The sequence below is a fragment of the Symphalangus syndactylus genome, chromosome X, assembly GCF_028878055.3.
Source record: "Symphalangus syndactylus isolate Jambi chromosome X, NHGRI_mSymSyn1-v2.1_pri, whole genome shotgun sequence".
Classification (NCBI taxonomy): Eukaryota; Metazoa; Chordata; class Mammalia; order Primates; family Hylobatidae; genus Symphalangus; species Symphalangus syndactylus.
Window position 1 is genome coordinate 59,387,612 of NC_072447.2, and position 24,337 is coordinate 59,411,948.

Sequence of the window (24,337 nt, forward strand, 5' to 3'; positions counted from 1 at the left end):
CCCCTCAGTCTTGGACTTCCCAGCCTTCAGAGCTGTGAGACAATAAATTTCTGTTCATCATAAATTACTCAGTCTCGGGTATCCTGTTATCACAGCACAAAATGAACTAAGACAACTTCCTAGGAATGTAAATATTTTACCTAAATTTTGAAATGTATTGGCAAAGTTTTTCAAAACAATAATTTTCCTAATATCTGCATTCTTTATCATCCTTTTTTTTGTATTTTTGCTTTTTTATCACCAATCTTGGAAAAATTTTTATATATATTAGTCTTGAGAGAAATATAGCCTTAGATATTTAACTGAATAACTAAAAAGAAGAAGAAAAGAAACATAATTAAAGAGATAAGCATTCGGCCGGGCGCAGTGGCTCACGCTTATAATCCCAGCACTTTGGGAGGCCGAGGCGGGCAGATCACGAGGTCAGGAGATCGAGACCACGGTGAAACCCTGTCTCTACTAAAAAATACAAAAAAATTAGCCGGGCGTGGTGGCAGGCGCCTGTAGTCCCAGCTACTTGGAGAGGCTGAGGCAGGAGAATGGCGTGAACCCGGGAGGCGGAGCTTGCAGTGAGCCGAGATTGTGCCACTGCACTCCAGCCTGGGCGACAGAGCGAGACTCCGTCTCAAAAAAAAAAAAGAGAAATAAGCATTCAAGAGTCTAGATTTGATGGACCTTAAGTATCTATCTACCCTCCTTTGAAATTCCTTCATTCAGGGGCCTCCAAAATATTCCCTTTTCACTGGCCATACAGGGTAGGCTAAGTAGATGGCACAGAGACAGATTTTTAAAAAGTACTTTTTGTTCATGTTGTCCTGGATAAGAATCAAAAAAGAAAAACGTGAATAGTACCATCTTGAAAATTATTTTCTCTGGTTTCCACAAATTCTTGGTCCATGGTCTCCGCTGAAGTGGCTTGAATGGCTGAGGAAGGGTGGCATGGCTGTTCTGGGGCCATAATTCTGGGAATGTAGCTCTGATTATTGGTTGGACTACTTGATTCCTCTTCACATCACTTCAGCTGGAGTTACAATGTCTAAGATGATTTCATTACTTACATGTCTGGTGTCAGTGCTTGGATAGCTAGAACAGCTGGATTTCTCTAGGTATCTCTGTCTCTGCATGTAGCCTGTCCCTATGACTAGCTTAGGCTCCATCACAGTAAGCCATGATTTGAAGTAGTTTGAGGAACGTAACATGTTTCTTCTTGGGGAATCAAAATGCACATGAATATATAAAAGGCACTGAGATGTCTGTTTAACTTTCCCAAACATGTTTGACTAAGAAATTCCTTTTTAAATGTAAGACTCATTAACATCAATTCATAGAATATGCTTTCACAGATGTTGTAGTTAACAATGCAAAGAAGACATAATAAAGTGTAATATTACAGGCAGAATCTCATTTTAAGGAGTACCATCAAACTGTTAAAATTACATAACAAGGCTACTTTCATGATTTGACTGACCACCTAATTTGAAACCGCTTTGGTGATATATATACAATAAGTTTTCATGGAAAAGAAATCTTGTGTGACCAGAGTCCCTAAGTCCTTGCCCACCTATTAGTGAAAATAATGTTAAATATAATTTCTGCTTTTTAAAAGGATTTGGGTGTTTATATTTTTAACACCTATACAATGCTAAATTTTATTAATAAAATACTTCACATATTAAATTTATTATATTGAAGAGAATTTTACACTGAAGGGAATTTTTATACCTGTATATATTTATATATGTTAAATATATATTGTCTATATTGAGATAATCTCAAGTACATTTAGATAATCTCAGCCTATCCCTTTGGCATTTTCTATATGTCAAACCATGTTGTGATACCAAAAAAAATATGACACACCACCAGACTTCATAAACTTCAATTTTGTTTGAAGTAAATGGGCTTTGCATATCTCAAACAATAATGCTGCCAAAAAAGTCTATATAGCAAAATAGTAAATTGAATAAAACCCCAAGTCAAATGTTTCCTATAGTCAAAATATACTATGGAATGGAAGAAAATAGAAGAGCTAAATACCTGAAGCTGCAATGGAGAGAAGAGTAGGACTTGACTTTCTTCTTGGTAGATGTCACATAATTTGAATTGGCAGAGGAGAGAAACAAGCACCTGGTAGACAAAGCATAATCAAAGGCAAGTGTAGTGAATCCTGTTTCCCTCTGGAAATGGCAGCTCTTACATACACTTCCACTGTTTTATGCCCTTTTCTTCCTGTCTCAACCTTCTCCTGCTTATTTGCCCCTTCATGGCTCATTGAAGCCCTGTCTGGCAGCTGTGTTCATCCGCCACTTGGTTCTCAGTCACCCAGAGACAACTCAAGTACATTCTCTTCCATTAAGAAGGCTTCTCAACAGTTGTGATCATCTTTTACAACTAGATATCATTTTGGCATCAGCAAATTGAAATGTTGCTTGAGTGTACAAAAGGACAGCTAAATCTGATGGATCCATTGTTGAGATGATTGAGCCAATTAGGGTAGTAAAGTTTGATGTAAGTGCTTTCTCTGGGCACCGTCAAACATGGAAGGGTAAAATTTAGAGCTAAGGAAAAGTGTGACTGACTGCAATTGATTGATGAGACCATTGGGTCCCACTGAAAGTGTCCTAAAAGGGAAGCCAATGGGAAAAAGTAGTATTTTGTGGGGTTTATTCTCAAAGTAGAGCTGTATAGGATTTTACACAGTGAGATCTAGTGAAGTGATTGGAGTTCACAAATAAGGTGGTGAAAGCTGTTATGATGTGTCAGGAGTGGACATAAAGAAGAGGAGATAGATCTGTCATATTGCCAAGAAAGATTTGCAGAACTTGATGACAGTGGCCGGGCATGGTGGCTCATGCCTGTAATACCAGCACTTTCGGAGGCTGAGGTGGGCAGATCACTTGAGGTCAGGAGTTCGAGAGCAGCCTGGCCAACATGGCGAAGCCCTGTCTCTACTAAAAATACAAAAATTAGTCAGGCCCAGTGGCGGGTGCCTGTAATCCCAGCTACTCGGGAGGCTGAAGCAGGAGAATTGCTTGAACCCAGGAGGCGGAGGTTGCAGAGAGCCAAGATCATGCCACTGCACTCCAGTCTGGGCGACAGAGTGAGACTCTGTCTCAGAAAAAGAAAGGAAAAGAAAGGAGAGGAGAGGGGAGGGGAGGGGAGGGACTTGATGACAGTTACCATAGAAAACGACAGTTACCATAGAAAACAACTTGGGTTGCCTCATTTCTAAAGTGAGAAAATTAAAATAGATGCTTAATAAGTTTCCTTCAAACTATATAATATCTATGAGTCTAGGATACTCAAGGGAGAGAAAAAAGTTAAAACCTGGTATGTTTCTGTCTTAGCTCAGGCTACTGTAACAAAATACCCTATAGACTGGGGGACTTACACAGCAGGCATTTATTTCTCACAGTTCTAGAGGCTGGGAAGTCTGATGAGGATCAGGGTGCCAACATAGGCAGGTTCTAGTGAGTACCCTCTTTCTGGCTTGTAGATGGCTGCCTTAATGTTATGTCCTCACATAGCAGAGAGAGAGAGAGAACTAGCTCTCTGATCTCTTCTTATAAGAGCACTAATCCTATCATGAGGACCCCACCTTCATGACCTCACCAAAACCTAATTACTTTCCAAGGGCTCCACCTCTTAATACCATCACATTGGGGATTAGGGCTTCAAAATATGAGTTTTGGAAGAAAAAAAATCATTCAATTCATGAAAGTTCCCTTTCTGAGTTTTCTGTTGTTGAATTCTACCACACTCTCAAACACACAGTATTATTAAACTGTGGTTATGTTTCCAGATGTGTTCATGCAGGCCGTAATTATGTTTACCATGGAAGTATACTTGCATTGTGCAAGCATATACATTGCTTTCCCCCTCAATAAATTTGAGCAAGTTTTCAACTGTTGTTTTCTGATGTTACGTGTATGTGTGTATCAGCTAGGGGCAGATTTGGTTGAATGCAACATAAAACCCAAGTAACAATGTCTTAAACACAATACAAATTTCTTTTTCATACAATAGAAGTGTGGTGATAAGTTGTTTAGAGCTGGTATGGCAAGTCTACAGCTGTCAGAGACTGAAGCCCCTTTACTCTCTGCTCTTCCGTGGAGAACAGCTTCCATTTTCAAACTGCCTAATTGTCCAAGATGGCTTCTAGAGTTCCAATAATCTAGGCATCAGAAAGGAGGAAATGGAGAAGGAGAAGAAAAATACATTTTCCAATTGAATCAGCACCATTTAAGGAGCTTTCCATGGACTGCCACACAATTCTATTTACATCTTATTGGCTGCCCCTCTCTGTAAGAGAGGGTAGTTTTTAGCCAGGCACATTGTTCTCCCATTAATACAAGGTTCTGGTAATTAAGAAGGTGGGAATGGATATCATCTCTGCCATAGTATGCTTAGTAGTTAACAACATAGTATTCTGAGTATTGAGTTCTAGATCTCTCAGGACTATTTTATAAAAGGAAAGAAACAAGAACGTATTGTCTGAATCTTGCTATTGACATCAAAGTAAGCTATCCCATATGTCTGCAAAGTGACTTTTTTCATACTTTGTTAAATTTTCCATTAACTACAGAGAGTTGCCTGATTGTAAAGTTGATCTTTAGGGATCGGGAAATGACACCACTGAGCCACTGTCCACTAAAACTGTATTTTGACTACTGTTGTGTCTGTGTCAAATGTTATTTTGACATTTGAATGTCTGTGTCCCCCCCCACCCCGCCAAAATTAGTATGTTGAAGCCCAATCCCCAATGTGATCGTATTAGAAGGTGGGGTCTTTGGAAGGTGATTATGTCATGATGTCTCTGTCCTCATGAATGGAATTAGTGCCCTTATATAAAGGACTCCAGAGAGCTAGCTAGCTAGCCCCTTCAACCATGCAAGCAAGAGGGTGCCATCTACGAAGTAGAGAGGTATCCTTCATCGGACACCAAAGTTGCCATTGACTTGATATTGGACTTCTCAGCTTCCAGAATTGTGAGAAATACATTTTCGTTGTTTCTAAGTCACCCAGTCTAAAACATTGTGTTATAGCAGCCCAAATAGACTAAGACAAGTGTTTGTCTTTTGTTTTTCTGAGGTGAAAGAATGGGCTTTCTTCAATCCATTCCACACTCTAACTTGGACTCTCTAGTTACCAGGGGTTCTCTATGGTAAGGAGAATGGCCAGGGCTAGAAGTGAAGGATACTGATGCTAATATTCTCTGTAGGATAAAAACAATGAAGTTGGCAAAATTCCTGCGGTAAAGTCAGCTATCTAGGTTTGCTCAGAATGCATTTCCTGTTTTTACTTGGAAACACCACGTCCCTTCAATTTAGTTGACTCAAGTGAGATGGGCCCCTGTCTCAGTTTGGACTTCTCCACATGCAGGCTATGAAACAAAGACTTGGGCAAAAGAGGTCAGTTTGGAAGGTGATCCCAGAAGTACACCCTCAGCCTATGCTCTCTGCCCAGAGATGTCCACTTCTTGCTTCAAAACTGTAACTCTTGGCTGGATGCAGTGGCTCACGCCTGTAATCCCAGCACTTTGGGAGGCCGAGGTGGGCAGATCACGAGGTCAGGAGTTCGAGACCAGCCTGGCCAACATAGTGAAACCCGTCTCTACTAAAAATACAAAATTTAGCCAGGTGTGGTGGTGTGCACCTGTAGTCCCAGCTACTTGGAAGGCTAAGGCAGGAGAATCGCTTGAACCTGGGAGGCAAAATTGAGCCGAAATTGCGCCACTGCACTCCAGCCTGGGTGACAGAGCAAGACTCTGTAAAAAAAAAAAATTAATTAATTAATTAAAAATAAGTAAATAAATAAAACCCACCTAACTCTTAATGTGTTTGCACAAAATTCCCATAAAGGAGCCCTCCTACCAATAAGCCTTACAAAGTTTGGGGGTTTAATTTTGCTAATTAACCCAGGGAAAGCAATTGATCCTGAAACTCCTGTGTTTGTTCATTCATTCATTTATTTGTCACTCACTTCTCTGTTTCTCTATGTCTCCCCTCCATGATCTATCCTGCACCTACATCTTTTTTGTCTATGAGCCATATTCTATTGTCAAAGATGGAGCATTATGTATCCCCGACAGGAAAGCCAGAATTGAAAATACTCACCCCTCCTTGCCATACACATATTGTGCACGTTCATAACATCTCCTACACCATACCATTAAACATTTTCTGAGTGCTGGAAGCAGCAGCACCTGGGAAATCTTACTATTGAAAATCTCCATGTGCATATTCAGTAGATTGCACAGATGCCTATCTATATGTTTCCAGCCCTTTCTTCAGTAAAGAGATCCTGACTGATGACCCCAAAATCTGGGATACTTCAATATTTTCACCCCACACTGAAGATAATGCACCAGGGCTCCAGCTAGTGTCATTCAAGAAGACAGACCATTCTCACCACCAATTGCTCTAATTACAGGTTCATCAAGCAACAGTTCTTTGAGAGTTGTTTGGTTTCCCATGAGGTTTCCTATAGGAAAGAGAATGTGCCAATAAGACGACACAAGTCTGAGTCTATGTGATAGTATTAGTTCTCTTACAAAATTATACATTGGCATTCTAGCTTATATATATTAAACTTCTGTGAGTTTACATAGTGTAATAGACTGAATAATGACCCCCCAAAAGATATCAGGTTCTCATCCATGAAACTTATAAATGTGACCTTGTTTGGAAAAAGGATCTTTGCAGATATAACTAAGTGAAGGATCTTGAGATAGAGGTATTATCCTGGATTATCCAGGTGAGCCCTAAATGCAATCACAAGTGTCCTTATAAGGGAAAGACAGAAGTATTGATACAAATAAAGGAGAAGACAATATGAAGATGGAACAGAGAGAGCTTTGAAGTTTGGAGTGAGGCATCCACAAGCTAGGGAATACCGACAGCCACTCGAATCTGCAAGAGACAAGGAATGAATTCAAACTTTTGGCCTCCAGAACTGTGTTTTAAGCCAGCACTTTTGGGGTAATTTGTTACAGCAGCCACAGGAAACGATACAGCTAGTCTGGATAAAACCTAGAGAATCAGATCAACTCTGAGAGCACTGACCAAATTGAGACCCTAGACCATGGTACCCTACTGATGGGATGATATTTTATGATGCTCTACTTGAGTAGCCAGCATCCCTTTCTAAATCTCTGCCTTGTTTTCTTTAGTGTCAACAATCTTTATTATAAATTCTTATTTTATTATAAAAGGTCATTAATTATCACTTTAAACTATCATATTAAACTATTAATAAGAAAAAGTTAGCTAAGATAGATTGAGCATTTATAATTTTCCAGGCATTCTGTTAAACACTTAGTATGTTTTCAGTGCCACCCTAGACCCTTGGGCTTGAGCTGTGTGTGAGCCTGTGCATTGGCTATCACCCATCCACATTCTGACAACAGTGTCACCTCCAATTTATGATACCTGAAGTCATCAGGGGTGATGGCAGGCATGCTTTAGCCTGTGCATATTCCCAATTCTGATATCCAGAGCAGTCATCTCAATCCTTTCTGCAAACTTTGTGCTGTATGTAAAACAGTCGTCCTATCTCATCCGAGAGCTTTTGAGACTTTTGCTCTACAACGCCATTGGGCCTTCCTGATCAATGTCCTCTCTTTCCTTCAAACGATGTGGTGACATTGTGCTCTTCTTGGTAGGTCTTAAGTAATGCAGGATGAGTGATGGATATTCCTTGCATGAACAGAACCACTCTTGTTACTCAGTCCACAAGATTCTTGCCTGTCCTTCTCTCTGGTGGCAGTACATGGAAGGCCAGGGTACAGTCAAGACTGAAAGATATCGTATTGTAGGAATGGAGTAATTAAAACCTGAAGAGTTCAAAAGTAAACACTGTTGGAAAATGCATTGGTTTACATTTAGGCTATTCTCACATTTTTCTGCACACTCTGGGTAAGACTTGTGGCACCATAAACAACAAAACAGCATAAGAATGTCTGACAGAGCCATTGGAAGGCAATATTCAAGGGACGCCCTCTGAATGATAAAGTGTCACAAGTAATGATATGAAACAGCATTAAATAAATGGTGTTAGGAACATATAGAAGCAAGACGATCTATATCGTTTTAATATAAATAGGTTCCAAAGAGCCACGACATTGTGAATAATAACAGTATTGCTACTGATTTATGGTAGGAGATAGGACGTAAACCAGGAATGGCACATTTGACAAAGAACAGAAACAATGAGCATAAAGTGGAGATTTCTGGACCTGAACCAGAAGAGATAGTGCCTGGACACTGCAAAGAATCTTCATATGCATCAATTGAATATTAAACAAATAGGTAAGTACTATTTCTCTAAGAAGTATTCTAAATATTCTTTGATAAATCATTATACTTCATATGGACCAATGAATTTTGTAATACACTTTTAAAATCAGATTGCTTACATAGACGAGGGCCCCATACACACAAGAAAATGTAGATCCACACTCTACAGGCAGTTCTATATACATTACCTCATTTAATACCATGAAATAGGTATTATGAAACACATTTGAAAGATCAGAAGACTGAGATTCAGAATAAAAAATTCCCGAGATCACATAGCTAGTAAAAGGTAGAACCAGATTTGAGACTCAAGTCTCCCTGAGTTATCCTGCTGACTGAATCTTTAAGAATCCCCTACTTGGGCCAGGCGTGGTGGCTCACGCCTGTAATCCTAGCACTTTGGGAGGCCAAGGCAGGCGGATCACGAGTCAGGAGATCAAGACCATCCTGGCTAACACAGTGAAACCCCGTCTCTACTAAAAATACAAAAAATTAGCCGGGCATAGGGTGCCTGTAGTCCCAGCTAGTTGGGAGGCTGAGGCAGGAGAATGGCGTGAACCCAGGAGGCGGAGCTTGCAGTGAGCCAAGATCACACCACTGAACTCCAGCCTGAGCAACAGAGCCAGTCTCCAACTCAAAAAAAAAGAATCCCCTACTTGAAGCCAGTATTCAAGACAGTATCCAACACAAACCCTCTGGGTCAGTCAGAGAAGCATTTGCTGGGATGCTTCTGAGCTGCTTCCTACCTGAATCACCATTAACATCACCAATACCTGACTGCTCCCTCTGGTTCTTTTGTTTTTGGAACAACACTCCATTGAGGTATAATTTTCACACCATAAAATTGAGAAAATGTGGTAATTTTATATAGAATTGTGCAATCATCAACATAAACCAGTTTAAGAACATTTCCATCACCCGAGAAAGTTCCCCATGCCTGTTACAAGGTCTTCATCACCAACCTTAGGGAACTACTTTCTGTCCCTATGGATATGCCTTTTCTAGAAATTTTATAAAAGTGGAATCATATGATATGCAGCATTTTGCACCAGGCTTCTTTCACTTAGCACAATGTTTTTCAGGTTCACACATGTTGTGGTATGTATCAGTAGATTTTTGCTTTTTATTGTTAAATAGAATTCCATTGTGTGGATTTACCACATTTTGTTCATCCATTTACTTGTTGATGAACATTTGAATTGTTTCTAGATTTTGAGTGTTGTAAATAATGCTGTTATAAACATTTGTTTACAAATCTTTGTATGAATGCATTTTCAGTTCTTTAGCATAGATTATCTAGATGTGGAATTTCAGGGTTGTGTGGTAAGTAGAGGTTTAAGGGTTTTTTTGTCAAAAAAAGCTTTACTGATAAATGACTGACATACAATAAGCCATACATATTTAAAGGGTACAATTTGATAAGTTTTGACATGTGTATACTCATGAACTCATTGGCACAATCAAGATAATGAATATATCTGTCATCCACAAAAGCTGTTACATGTAACCCTTCCTGACCCTTTCCCTAGGCATTCTCCAGAACACCACTGATCTGTGTTCTTTCACTGTAGATTTCTTTACATCATCTAGAGATTTATATAAATGAAACCATACAGTATGTACACTTTTAATGTCTTGCCTCTTTCACTCAGAAAAATTGTTTTGGCATTCACTGAAGTTGTTGCAGGTATCAATTGTTCAGTTTTTATTACTCAATAACATTCATTTTATTATTTTCCATTTTTTAACTTTTAAGTTGAGGGTACAAAGGGAGGTTTGTTATGTAGGTAACCTTGTGTCATGGGGGTTTGTTATACCGATTATTTCATCACCCAGGTATTAAGCCTAGTACCCATTCATTGATTTTCTTGATCCTCTCCCTCCTCCCACTCTCCACCCTCCAATAGGCTCCAGTGTCTGTTGTTCCCCTCTGTGTGTCCATGTGTTCTTATCATTTAGCTCTCACTTATAAGTGAGAACATGCAGTATTTGGTTTACTGTTTGCTAAGGATAATGGCCTCCAACTCCATCCATGTCCCTGCAAAGGACATTATCTCATTCTTTTTTATGGCTATGTAGTATTCCATGGTGTATGTATATGTACCACATTTTCTTTATTCAGTCCATCATTGATGGGCATTCAGGCTGACTCCATGTCTTTGCTATTGTTAATAGTGCTGCAATTAACATACATTTGCATGTGTCCTTATGGTAGAATAATTTATATTCCTTTGGGTATATACTTAGTAATGGGATTGCTGCCTGGAATGGTATTTCTGTCTTTAGGTCTTTGCAGAACCCTTTTGGGTTTTACATTTAAGTCTTTAAACCATCTTGAGCTAATATTTGTTTCAATCTTCTGCATATGCTCAGCCAGTTATCCCAGCACCATTTATTGAATAGGAAATTCTTTCTGCACTGCTTGTTTTTGTCAGGTTTATTGAAGATCAGATAGTTTTAGGTTTACAGCCTTATTTCTGGGTTCTCTATTGTGTTCCATTGGTCCATGTGTCTGTTTTTGTACTAGTACCATACTGTTTTGCTTACTGGAGCCCTGTAGTATAGTTTGAAGTTCAGTAGTGTGGTGCCTCCAGCTTTGCTCTTTTTGCTTAGGATTGCCTTGGCTATTAGTGCTCTTTCTTGGCTCCATATGAATTTCAAAATAGTTTTTTCTAGTTCTATGAAGAATGTCAGTGATAGTTTAATGGGAATAGCATTGAATCTATAAATTGCTTTAGACAGTATGGCCATTTTTACAATATTGATTCTTCCCATCCATGAGCATTGAATGTTTTTCCATTTGTTTATGTCATCTCTGATTTCTTTGAGCAGTGTTTTGTTGTTCTTCTTGTAGAGATCTTTCACCGCCCTAGTTAGCTATATCCCTAGGTATTTTATCTTTTTGTTGCAGTTGTGAATGGGAGTTCATTCCTGATTTGGCTATTGGTTTGACTGGTGTTGTTGTATAGGAATGTTACTGATTTTTGCACATTGATTTTGTATTCTGAGACCTTGCTGAAGTTTATCAGTTTAAGAAGCTTTTGGGCTGTAACTAGTAGGGTTTTCTAGATATAGGCTCATGTTATCTGCAAACAGGGATAGTTTGACTTTCTCTCTTCCTATTTGGATGCCTTTTATTTCTTTCTCTTGCCTCTTACCTTGGCCAGGATTCCCAATACTATGTTGAATAGGAGTGGTGAGAGACAGCATTCTTGCCTTGTGCTGATTTTCAAGGGGAATGCTTCCTGCTTTTGCCCATTCAGTATAATGCTGGCTATTGGCTTATAGTAGATGGCACTTATTATTTTGAGGCATGTTCCTTCAATACCTAGTTTATTGAGAGTTTTTAACACGAAGGGCTGTTGAATTTTATTAAAAGACTTTTCTGCATTTATTGAGATAATCATGTCGTTTTTGTCTTTGGTTATGTTTATGTGATGAATCACATTTATTGATTTGCATATGTTGAACCAAGCTTGAATCCCAAGGACAAAGCCTACTTGATCATGGTGGATGAGCTTATAGTTGTCTTGCTAGATTCTGTTTCCCAGTATTTTGTTGAAAATTTTTGAATCAGTGTTCAGCAATGATATTGGCCTGAAGTTTTCTTTTTCTTGTGGTATCTCTGTCAGGTTTGGGTATCAGGATGATGCTGGCCTTATAGAATGTGTCAGGGAGGAGTCCCTCCTCCTCAACTTTTTGGAATAGTTTCAGAAGGAATGGTACCAGCTCTTACTTGCACATCTGGTAAAATGTAGCTGTAAATCCATCTGGTCCTGGTTGGTAGGTTATTTATTACTGACTAAATTTTAGAGTTAGTGGTCTGTTCAGGGATTCAGCTTCTTCCTGGTTCAGTCTTGGGTGGGTGTATGTGTCCGGGAATTTATCAGTTTCTTCTAGATTTTCTAGTTTATGTGCATAGAGGTGTTCATAATACTCTCTAATGGTTGTTTTTCTGTGGAATCAGTGGTAATATCCCCCTTTCGTTTCTGATTTTGTATATTTGAATTTTCTCTTTTCTTCTTTATTAGTCTAGCTAGCGGTCCATTTTAGTAATTTTTTCAAAAAACCTGCTCCTGAATTAGTTGGTCTTTTGTATGGTGTTTTGTGTCTGTATCTCCTTCAGTTCAGCTCTGATTTTGGTTCTTTCTTGTCTTCTGCTAGCTGTGGGATTTGTTTGCTTTTGGTTCTCTACTTCTTTTAGTTGTGATGTTACTTTGTTAACTTGAGATCCTTCTGACTTTTTGATGTGGGCATTTTAGTGCTATAAATTTCCCTCTTAACACTGCCTTAACTGTGTCCCAGAGATTCTGGTATGTTGTATCTTTGTTCTCATTAGTTTCAAAGAACTTCTTGATTTATGCCCTAATTTCATTATTTACCCAAAAGTCATTCATGAGTAGGTTATTCAATTTCCATGTAATTGTATGGCTTTGAGTGAATTTCTTAGTTTTCATTTCTAATTTGATTGTGCTGTGGTCCGAGAAATTGTTTGTTATGATTTCAGGGTTTTTTGCATTTGCTGAGAAGTGTTTTACTTCCAATTATGTGATCCATTCTTGAGTATGTGCCATGTGGCAATGAGGAGAATGTAGACTCTATTGGTTTTGGGTAGAAAGTTATGTAGATATCTATCAGGCCCATTTGATCCAGTGCTGAATTCAGGACCTGAATACTTTCATTAATTTTCTGTCTCAATGATCTGTCTAATATTGTCAGTGGAGTGTCAAAGTCTCCCGCTATTTTTGTGTGGAAGTCTAAGTCTCTTTAAAGGTCTCTGAGAACTTGCTTTGTGAATCTGGGCACTCTTGTGTTGGATGCATATATATTTATGAGAGTTAGATCTTCTTGTTGAATGGAACCCTTTACTGTATGTAGTGGTCTTCTTTGTCTTTTTTAATCTTTGTTGGTTTAAAGTCTGTTTTGTCAGAAACTAGGACGGCAACCCTTGCTTTTTCCTGTGTTCCATTTGCTTGGCAGATTTTTCTCCACCCCTTTATTTCGAGCCTATGTGTGCCATTGCATATGAAGCTGAATAACATTTGTTTACCCATTTACCTGTCATTGAATATTTGGGTTTTTTCCACCTTTTGACTATTACATATAAAGCTGCGATAACATTCATATACAAGTCTTTGTATTGACGTAAAATATACAAGTCTTTGTATTGACATATTTCATATACAAGTCTTTGTATACAAGTCTTCATATACGAGTCTTTGTATTGACATATTTCATCTTCTTTGGGTAAATACTTATGGGTAGAATGGCTGGGTCTTGTGGTAGGTGTATGTTTAACATTTTATAAAACTGCCAAATTGTTTTCCAAAGTGGATACACCATTTTATGTTCCAATTAACAGTACTGAGAACCCAGTTCCTCTACAACTTCACCAACACTTGGTATAGTAAGTCTATTTTATTTTAACCATTTTAAAAGGTGTGTAGGGGTATCTCATTGTGGTTTTAACTTGCATTTCCCTAATGATGGTGAGCATCTTTTTGTATGCTTACTTGTGATCCATCTTTCTTCTTTGGTGAAGCTTTTGTTCAAATCTTTTACCCATTTTTAATTGGGATGTTTGTTTTCTCATTGTTGAGTTTGGAGAGTTATTTATATATTCCAGATACCAGTGCTTTGTTAGATATATGATTGGCAAATATTTTCTCTCAGTCTGTGGAGTATCTTTTCCTCTTCTTAACAGTGTCCTTCAAAGAGCAGGAGAATAATTTTTTTTAATTTTTTATTTTTGTGAGTACATAGTAGGTGTAAATATGGGGTACATGAGATGTATAAAAATCATATCATGGAAAATGGGGTGTCCATCCATCAAAAATTTATCTGTTGTGTTACAAACAATCCAGTCATACTCTTTTAGTTATTTCAATATGTACAATTAAATTATTTTTCACTATAGTCACCCTTTTGTTCTATCCAGTTGTATTAGTCCATTTTCACACTGCTATAAGATACTACCTGAGACTGGGTAAAATATGCCTTTCGCCTTCTGCCATGATTGTGAGGCCTCCCCAGCTGCGTGGAACTGTGAGCCCACAAAACCTCTATTTCTTTCTAAATTGCCCAGTCTTGGGTATGTCTTTATCAGCAGTGTGAAAATGAACTAATACAGTAAATTGGCACCAGTAGAGTGGGGCGCTGCTGTAAAGATACCCAAAAATGTAGTAGCAACTTTGGAACTGGGTAACAGGTAGAGGTTGGAACAATTTGGAGAGCCGAAAAGAAGACGGAAAAATGTGGAAAAGTTTGGAACTTCCTAGAGACTTGTTGAATGGCTTTAACCAAAATGCTGATAATGATATGGACAACAAAATCCAGGCTGAGGTGGTCTCAGATGGAGATGAGGAACTTGTTGAGAATTGGAGTAAAGGTGACTCTTGCTATGTTTTAGCAAAGAGACTGGTGGCATTTTGCCTTTGCGCTAGGGACTTGTGGAACTTTGAACTTGAGGGAGATGATTTAGAGTACCTGGCAGAAGCAATTTCTAAACAGCAAAGCATTCAAGAGATAACTTGGGTGCTGTTAAAAGCATTGGGTTTTAAAAGAAAAACAGCATAAAAGTTCAGAAAATTTGCAGCCTGATGCTATGATAGAAAAGAAAACCTGTTTTCTGAGGAGAAATTCAAGCCAGCTGCAGAAATTTGTATAAGTAATGAGGAGCAAAATGTTAATTGCCAAGACAATGGGGAAAATGTCTCCAGGGCATGTCACAGACCTTTGTGGCAGCCCCTCCCATCACAGGCCCAAAGGCCTAGGAGGAAAAAGTGGTTTTATAGGCTGGGCCTATGGCCCCCCTGCTGTGTGCAGCCTAGGGTTTTGGTGCCCTGCATCCTAGCCACTCTAGCCATAGCTAAAAGGGGTCATGGTACAACTCAGGCCATGGCTTCAGAAGGTGCAAGCCCCAAGCCTTGGCAGCTTCCATGTGGTGTTGAGCCTGTGGGTGCACAGAAGTCAAGAAATGAGGTTTGGGAACCTCAGCCTATGTTTCAGAGGATGCATGGAAATGCCTGGATATCAAGGCAGAGATATGCTACAGGGGCAGAGCCCTCATGGATCACTTCTGCTATGGTGGTGCAAAGGGGAAACATAGGGTTGGAGCCCCCACACAGAGTCCCCACTGGGGCACTGCTTAGTGGAGCTGTGAGAAGAGGGCCACCGTCTTCCAGACCCCAGAATGGTAGAACCACCGACAGCTTGCACTGTGCACCTGGAAAAGCTGCAGACACTCAGCACCAGTCTGTGAAAGCAGCCTGGAGGGGGGCTATACCCTGCAAAGCCACAAGGGCAGAGCTGCCCAAGGATGTGGGAGCTTACTTCTTGTGTCAGCATGACCTGGATGTGAGACATGTAGTCAAAGGAGATCATTTTGGAGCTTTAAGATTTGACTGCCATATTGAATCATGCATGGGGCCTGAAGCCCCTTCTTTTTGGTCAATTTCTCTTATTTGGAGTGGGTATATTTACCCAATGCCTGTACTTCCATTGTATCCAGAACATAACTAACTTGCTTTTGATTTTACAGGCTCATGGGCAGAAAGGACTTACCTTGTCTCAACTAAGACTATGGACTGTGGACTTTTGAGTTAATGCTGAAATGAATTAAGATTTGGGGGAATTGTAGGGAAGGCATGATTGGTTTTGAAATGTGAGGACATGAGATTTGGGAGGGGCCAAGTATGGAATGATATGGTTTGGCTATGTCCCCACACAAATCTCAGCTTGAATTGTAACAATCTCCACATGCCAAAGGTGGGACCAAGTGGAGATAATTGAATCATGGGGGCAGTTTCCCCTATACTGTTCTTGTGGTAGTGAATAAGTCTCACAAGATCTGATTGTTTTATAAATGGGCATTCCCCTGCACAAGTTCTCTCTTACCTGCTGCCATGTAAAATGTGCCTTTTGCCTTCTGCCATAATTGCGAGGCCTCCCTGACCATGTGGAACTGTGAGTCCATTAAACCTGTTTTTCTTTATAAATTACTCAGTCTCAGGTATGTCTTTATTAGCAGTGTGAAAACTGACTAATATACTCAACATCACTAATTATCAGGGAAATGCAAATCAGAACCACAATGTGATACCACCTTACTCCTGCAAGAATGGTCATAATCAAAATATCAAAAAAAAAAATCATAAATGTTGGCATGGATGTGGTGAAAAGGGAACACTTTTACACTGTTGGTGGGAATGTAAACTAGTGTAACCACTATGGAAAACAATGTGGATATTCTTTAAAGAACCAAAAGTAGATCTACCATTTAATCCAGCAATCCTACTACTGGGTATCTATGCAGAGGAAAATAAGTCATTATACAAAAAGATACTTGCACACACATGTTTATAGCAGCACGATTCACAATTGCAAAAATGTGGAACCAGCCCAAACACCCATCAACCAACAAGTGGATAAAGAAAATGTGGTATATATATATATATATATATATATATATATACACCATGGAATACTACTTAACCATAAAAAGGAATTAAATAATGGCATGTTCAGCAATCTGGATGGAATTACAGACCATTAATCTAAGTGAAGTAACTCAGGAATGGGAAACCAAACATCATATATTCTCACTCACAAGTGGGAGCTAAGCTATGAGGACGCAAAGGCATAAGAATGATACAATGAACTTTGGGGACTTGGGGGAAAGGGTGGGAGGGTGTTGAGGGATAAAATACTACACATCAGGTACAATGTACACTGTTCAGGTGATGAGTGCGCCTAAATCTAAGAAATCATCACTAAAGAACTTATGCATGTAACCAAACACCTATTGAAAATTTAAAAAAATTTAGGTGTGTGGCACTTCCCCCTTCCCTCTCAGTCCTGCTCCTGCCATGTAAGATGCCTGCTTCTGCTTTGCCTTCTGCTATGAGAAAAAGCTTCCTGAGGCCTCCACAGAAGCAGATACTGCCATGCTTCCTCTACAGCCTGTGGAACCATGAGCCAATCAAGTCTCTTTTCTTTATAAATTACCCAGTCTCAGTTATTTCTTTATAGTAGTGTGAGAATGGACTAATACACTTTCGGTTTCTAGTTTAGTGAGAATTTTATCAGAAATGGGTGTTGAATTTTGTTGAATGCTTTCTCTATACCTATTCAGATTATAATATGGGTGTTTTCTTAGTTTGTTAATGATGGTTAACTATTACTGACTGAGTTTTAAAATATTAAATCAATTTCGCCTTTTTGGGATAAACCTGATTTTGTCATTGTGTATGTTTTTTTTTTTCATGTTGTTGAATTTGATTTGCTAAAAATTTTGTTAGAATTTTTACATCACTGTGCATGAGGTATACTGTTGTACACTTTTCTTAAAATGTCTTTGTCTGATCGTGGTATCAGGGTAATTGTGGCCTCACTGAACAATTTGGGAAATATCCTCTTCTTTTCAATATTCTGGAAGAGTTTGTGTAGAATTAATATTATTTATGCCTTAAGTATGTGATAGAATTCACCCGGGAAGCCACCTGGGCCTAGGATTTTCTTAGGGGAAGGTTTTTAAGTACAGATTCAAATGTATTAATAGATATAGGAGACTATTCTCCTTATCTATTCCTTCCTGGGTGAGCTTCGGCAATTTGTGTTATTCCAGGAATTTTTTCCATTTTATCTGTTGCCAATTTTATTGGCTTAAGGTACTCATTATATTCCCTTATTATCCATTTTACTATCTGAATCATCTATAGGCATAAAACGTCTCTCATTTCTGATGTTGGTAATTCGTATTTGCTCTCTATTTTTTCTAGTAAGTCCAGCTAGAGATTTATCAATTTTGTGGATCTTCTCAAAGAACAGGCTTTTGGTTTCATTGGTTTTCTCTATTATTTTATTGATTTCCACTCTGATCTTCATTATTTTATTTCTTCTACTTATTTTGGACTTAATTTTTTTATTCTTTTCTGGTTTCTTAAGGTGGAAGCTGAGGCCATTGATTTCAGACCTTTCTTCTTTTCTTTGTTGGCTTACTAGCTAACAACTCTTTGTTGTTTGATTTTATTGATTGCTTTAGAGTTTACCGAGTATGTCTTTTTCTTATCATAGTATATCTTCAGGTGACAGTGTACCACTTCACCTATAGTATAGTTCAGGGAGGTTTCAAGTCCACCTTGTCTTTTACTTTCTGCTGGGCCCTCTTGCATCTCCCTGTAAATGCCCATAGTTTCCCAGTCAGCTCTTGATACACAGAGAATATACTCGGCCTTCTATAGTTCTCTCATTTTCAGTATATCCTCCTATCAAATTTTTGGCTTGTTCACTGCATGCCCCAAGCAAAACCCCAACCTAGCAGTGCTGTGGATTTTAGCATTCATTTCCTACCAAGTTTGTCACTTTTATGGAAGACACCTCTCCAAATCAAGTCATCCTCTGGTAATGTCTTAGTTGAATGAGCTAAACTTTTTAAAGAAAATGATATAAACCTATACTTAATAAAGATGATGAAATCAAGTATGTTAATAGATGAAGAGAACAAATGGGCATAAAAAAGATGTTAAGGAAACACATTCAGACAGAATAAGATAGACATATGTCTAGAGTGACGGACTTTCATGATAGTAACTTCACTTTGGATTACTTTAAAGCTATTGCCAAGCTGAAGTATATTTGTAACTCTATGAAGATATATGCTGTTTTGATATTTATGACATAAAATATGAGATGAATATGACGAATGACATAAAATGAATTAAGTTGGGATCTGCACAGATGAGGCTCATGGTTCAGTGAGTTCTTACTGTAAAAATTGTTATGGATATTTATTTTCTGCAGAGATGGTAGAATTCACAAAAGCATTCTATTTACCAATCATGGCCAGAGCCCACAAGTCAGCTGCTTCTGTTTTTAGCCAGGTATAAAAATAAATTGGGAAAGTGCCTTAATTCAAATTTCAGCAAATTTCATATAAGTACTGATAAAAATTTAAGTCATGAGCTATTCCAAGTTTCTTTTCAATATAGAAATAATTCTTCCTAAGAACTCTCTGGGGGAATTTGGGCTCTCAGAGAACAAAGAAACAAGATATACTCATGTGTATTCTACTTGGTGCCTAAGATGTGAGGCCTCTTTTTGTCCCATCCAGCCAGCACCACATAAAAGCAGGAACCAAAGACCTCATAGTATTCAGTCTTCATCTTGAACCACATTCCATAATCCATCTCTCACCACACACCCCAACCAGCTTCTCTTTATTCTGTACTTGCCCTCAGTTGATGCTGCCTTTGACCACCCAATGTTAAAGCCTCATCTAGTCTGGTCTCACACTTGGAAGCCTGAAATTCAACATAGGGCTTTCAACTGGCATCCTTTACAGGTTTCACTAAACCTTGTCAGTTGGACAATCAATCCTGGAAGGGATTTAAAAGTTGGGAGGAAAGTAAGATTTTATTAGAGGAATGCTGTGGTCCTTATATATTAACAATACTAGCAACCTCCCAACCTTAGCCCTCTAATGAGTACCCATCTGCAGCCACCATTTAACATCCCTCCAACCAAGCAGAATAACTTGCTTTTATTTGTGCCTCTAGATCTGTTGACAAATGTTCACTACTGAGGTAGAGAGGGTATTAGGATCCACAGGAAGCCACATGTCAGAGTCACATTGCTCACGTCAGCCCTTACTGTGTCTTGATTTATCTTTCGTCACCTACTAAAGAGCATGGCAAGAAAAGGGTCATGGAGAGGCAGCATTCTGGAGTCAAGCTGACCTGTGTTCAAATCTTGATTCTGTCACTCCTCAGATATGAGACGTCAGGCAAATGCCTTAAATGCTCTGAACTCCAATTTCCTTAATATGTCCTTAATAAATAGTGGCTAAAATAGCATCCAGACTTCTGACTCTCAGCCAAGCCTTATCAATGAAGAGCTCTGTGGTCACTCTCTATCATCCAGGTGCCAAGGCCGTCTTAAATATCCAATCACTGTGGGTCTCTGAGGGAATCTGCACATATTACTCCTGGCCTGTTTTGATCTCCTGAGCTGGAACATCCCTTAAATTCCTGGATTTCTGTGTATGGTACTCCTCTTTTGGTTCTCACATCATTGACTCACTCTGTTCTGGCTGTTCATCTCATCTGGGAGCCCTACAATACTGTGTCCGGAATTGGTGGGTTCTTGGTCTCACTGACTTCAAGAATGAAGCCGCGGACACTCGCGGTGAGTGTTACAGTTCTTAAAGGTGGCGTGTCTGGAGTTTGTTCCTTCTGATGTTCAGATGTGTTTGGAGTTTCTTCCTTCTGGTGGGGTTCGTGGTCTCGCTGGCTCAGGAGTGAAGCTGCAGATCTTCGCAGTGAGTGTTACAGCTCTTAAGGTGGTGCTTCTGGAGTTGTTCATTCCTCCCAGTGGCTTTGTGGTCTCGCTGGCTTCAGGAGTGAAGCTGCAGACCTTCGCGGTGAGTGTTACAGCTCATAAAGGCAGTGTGGACCCAAACAGTGAACAGCAGCAAGGTGTATTGTGAAGAGCGAAAGAACAAAGCTCCCACGGTGTGGAAGGGGACCCCAGCGGGTTGCCACTGCTGGCTCAGGCAGCCTGCTTTTATTCTCTTATCTGGCCCCACCTACATCCTGCTGATTGGTCCATTTTACAGAGAGCTGATTGATCTGTTTTTCAGAGAGCTGATTAGTCCATTTTGACAGGGTGCTGATTGGTGCGTTAACAAACCTTGAGCTAGATACAGAGTGCTGATTGGTGTATTTACAATCCCTTAGCTAGACATAAAGGTTCTCCAAGTCCCCTCCAGAGTAGCTAGATACAGAGTGTCAATTGGTGCACTCACAAACCCTGAGCTAGACACAGGGTGCTGATTGGTGTGTTTACAAACCTTGAGCTAGATACAGAGTGCTGACTGGTGTATTTACAATCCCTTAGCTAGACATAAAGGTTCTCCAAGTCCCCACCAGACTCAGGAGCCCAGCTGGCTTCACTCAGTGGATCCCGAACCGGGGCCGCAGGTGGAGCTGCCTGCCAGTCCCGCGCCGTGTGCCGGCACTCCTCAGCCCTTGAGTGGTCGATGGGACTGGGCGCCGTGGAGCAGGGGGCGGTGCTCATCGGGGAGGCTCGGCTGTGCAGGAGCCCATGGCAGTGGGAAGGCTCAGGCATGGCATGGTGGGCTGCAGGTCCCAAGCCCTGCCCCACAGGGAGGCAGCTAAGGCCCAGGGAGAAATGGAGCACAGCAGCTGCTGTCCCAGGTGCTAAGCCCCTCACTGCTCAGGGCAGGCAGGGCCAGCTGGCCGCTCTGAGTGCAGGGCCCTCTGAACCCATGCCCACCCGGAACTGGCGCTGGCCCACAAGTGCCACGCGCAGCCCTGGTTCCCGCCCGGGCCTCTCCCTCCACACCTCCCCACAAGCTGAGGGAGCCGGCTCTGGCCTCAGCCAGCCTAGGAAGGGGCTCCCACGGTGCAGCGGCAGGCTGAAGGGCTCAAGTGCCACCAAAGTGGGAGCCCAGGCAGAGGAGGCACGGAGAGCAAGCGAGGGCTGCCAGCACGCTGTCACCTCTCAATACTGTCAAGGAAAGGGGCTCAGCATCATCTGCCACCATCAGGGGACTTCTACTCTAGGGAAAGGAGCTGTTACTGCCCCAGATTTAGCCCCCTTCGGGTGATCAACTCTTGAGTACCAAATAATCTTGAGCCCATCTTGCTCATTGCCCAAAAATACAGTTTAGTACTTGGCCTTTATGGAAGACCACAATTTCCGTGCTTCAATAAAATCCCTGGACAGCCCTCTGAAATACCTCCAAAGAAAGGACAGGCTACCCACTGAATCCTCTTTTACCTGATGGCTTGTGTGCCTGGGCCTATGAGAAGGTGGAAGAAGTGGTCTGCCTATACTGTCTGGCTGTCTGTTAGTCTAACTCATCTCTGGTGGTCTCATTTTAGAGGTTGAGTGGTGTTCAATTGCTTTAGCCCTTCACTTTTCATAATATGGTAATATTGATAATAAAATGAATCTATCCAGCTAGGTGCAGTCATACTTCTTGCCCTGAACTTACAAAGCCTCACCCATATTTCCATACTCTTTCCAGATAAGACTTCTCTTCATTTTCTATTCTTGCCTGGAGTTAGACTGGATTTCTCATGCCCTAGCTAGACTTGTTCCCTGGTTGTCAGTACTTTTCCCGACACAACCCACCCCTGTTTGGCCCCTCATTTTCTTTAGTTTACTATTATTTCTCCTCTTCATTATTCTCCTATCTTATTTGATCTTCCTAGTCCCAGTAAGCAGAGCAACTAGAGGGCCCAACAGAGTACCCTCATGTATTGGAGGTGTGGATAGTGACTGACGGTGAATGTATAGGCCACCTGCTCATGGCACCTGCTTTGTAATTCAAAGGTGAAGTCTGAGCTTTGATACACAAAAGTACTGCCTTGGTTTTATCACTAACTCCCTTTTAACTTCTGGCCCATATCCAAAAAGATTCTTTCTCTCCATTCCCCAAACCCATCCTGCCCAGTCCTGCTTTATGTAGCAATTTTCCTACAAGCAATGCTTCTGAACATGCTTTTTGTGTAACATTGTTTCAGACTATAGGAAGCCAGCCTAAGCAGTGTTGATGCATCCTGATGTTTTCCAGCCAAACATCTAATTGAGTTGATTTCTATGACATTTCAAAGCCACCCACTCAACTTCAAATTTTTAAAAACTTGGAATTGCACCTCTCTTTTCTGTTGCCACCTAAACAAAACTCAGCATGCACCACATTTCTCTTTAGAGGAAACAATAACCCTCTGAGAATAAGGAAATGAAGCTTCTCCCTCCCATGAAGACCCAAGTAAAACAGAAGAATTATAGCTGTTAGAATATAATATATAAAATCATTGAGACACATGCAAGCACCATACTTCTCTATATATAAGATTTAAGTCATTTCCAGTTAAGGTGAAAGTTCTACCTGGACTTCAACAGAGGCTGAAGATCTGCTCAACTTTTCCCACTCACTGCTAAATTCCCAGCACATATCAAACAAACTCTGATTAAATAGAGTTCCCAATATGGCACATGTGAAATGAAGAGTATTTGCAGTGGGACAAATTGCTGGATCACTGAGATCAAGCACTGAGCCAAATCAAGCACACGTGGTAATAAGCAAAAGAATGGGAACAGTATTTGAAATCTTATGTCAAAAAGTACAAAAAGAACCGTCCAAAATATAACTAGGGTTCTAGCTGCTCTATTATCAACCACGTGCAAGGGAAAATAGAAAGCAGGGTAGATATATTATGCACTTACTGTGAAAAGAAAGCAGGCAGAATTAGCAAGACTTAACATCTTATCTAGTTACTGTGAATTTTCAGTTAAAGATTTCAAAAATTAATAAGAGTATAGATGAAAGCCTTCTTTGCCCATTGTATCAGGGGTACTATCCCTGATATCTGGGCCTGAAATCTGACTCCAAGATGTTTTAGCTGTGTTATCTTTGGCAAATTACTTAATCTCTTTGGTCTCTGTTTCTTCATTTGTAGAAAGGGAATAATAATGATAACAAATTTTAACATTGTTGTAGGAATTAAATGAGATATCGTATTGGAAGAGCTTAGCATAGTGCCCGTTATAAAGTTCAATGACTGCTAACTATGATTGTGATTATGAGTATGATTTTTACAATGCAAATGTTAGTTTTGATGGCTTTCCAAATGTGGCCTTGACCAGAGAATCATCACGAATAGTTAGGATCAGCAGAGGGAGTCAGTTTCCCCATGAGTGGGCATTGGGAGGACCAGGTTAGATGAGGGTGAGAGGTGACAGCGTGCTGGCAGCCCTCACAGACCTTGCTCGCTCTGGGAGCCTCCTCTGCCTGGGCTCCCACTTTGGCAGCACTTGAGGGGCCCTTCAGCCCACCGCTGCACTGTGGGAGCCCCTTTCTGGGCTGGCCAAGGCCGGAGCCGGCTCCCTCAGCTTGCAGGGAGGTGTGGAAGGAGAGGCACAAGCAGGAACCGGGGCCGCGTGCGGCACTTGTGGGCCAGTTGGAGTTCCGGGTGGGCATGGGCTTGGCAGGCCCCGCACTCGGAGCAGCT

At 40.4% G+C, this 24,337-nt stretch overlaps 1 pseudogene; it reads right to left on the reverse strand.

Annotated features, from left to right (window-relative positions):
* The window catches only part of LOC129475294 (keratin, type II cytoskeletal 8-like), a 32,221-nt pseudogene that overhangs the window by 7,707 nt on the left and 177 nt on the right, over positions 1–24,337 (reverse strand).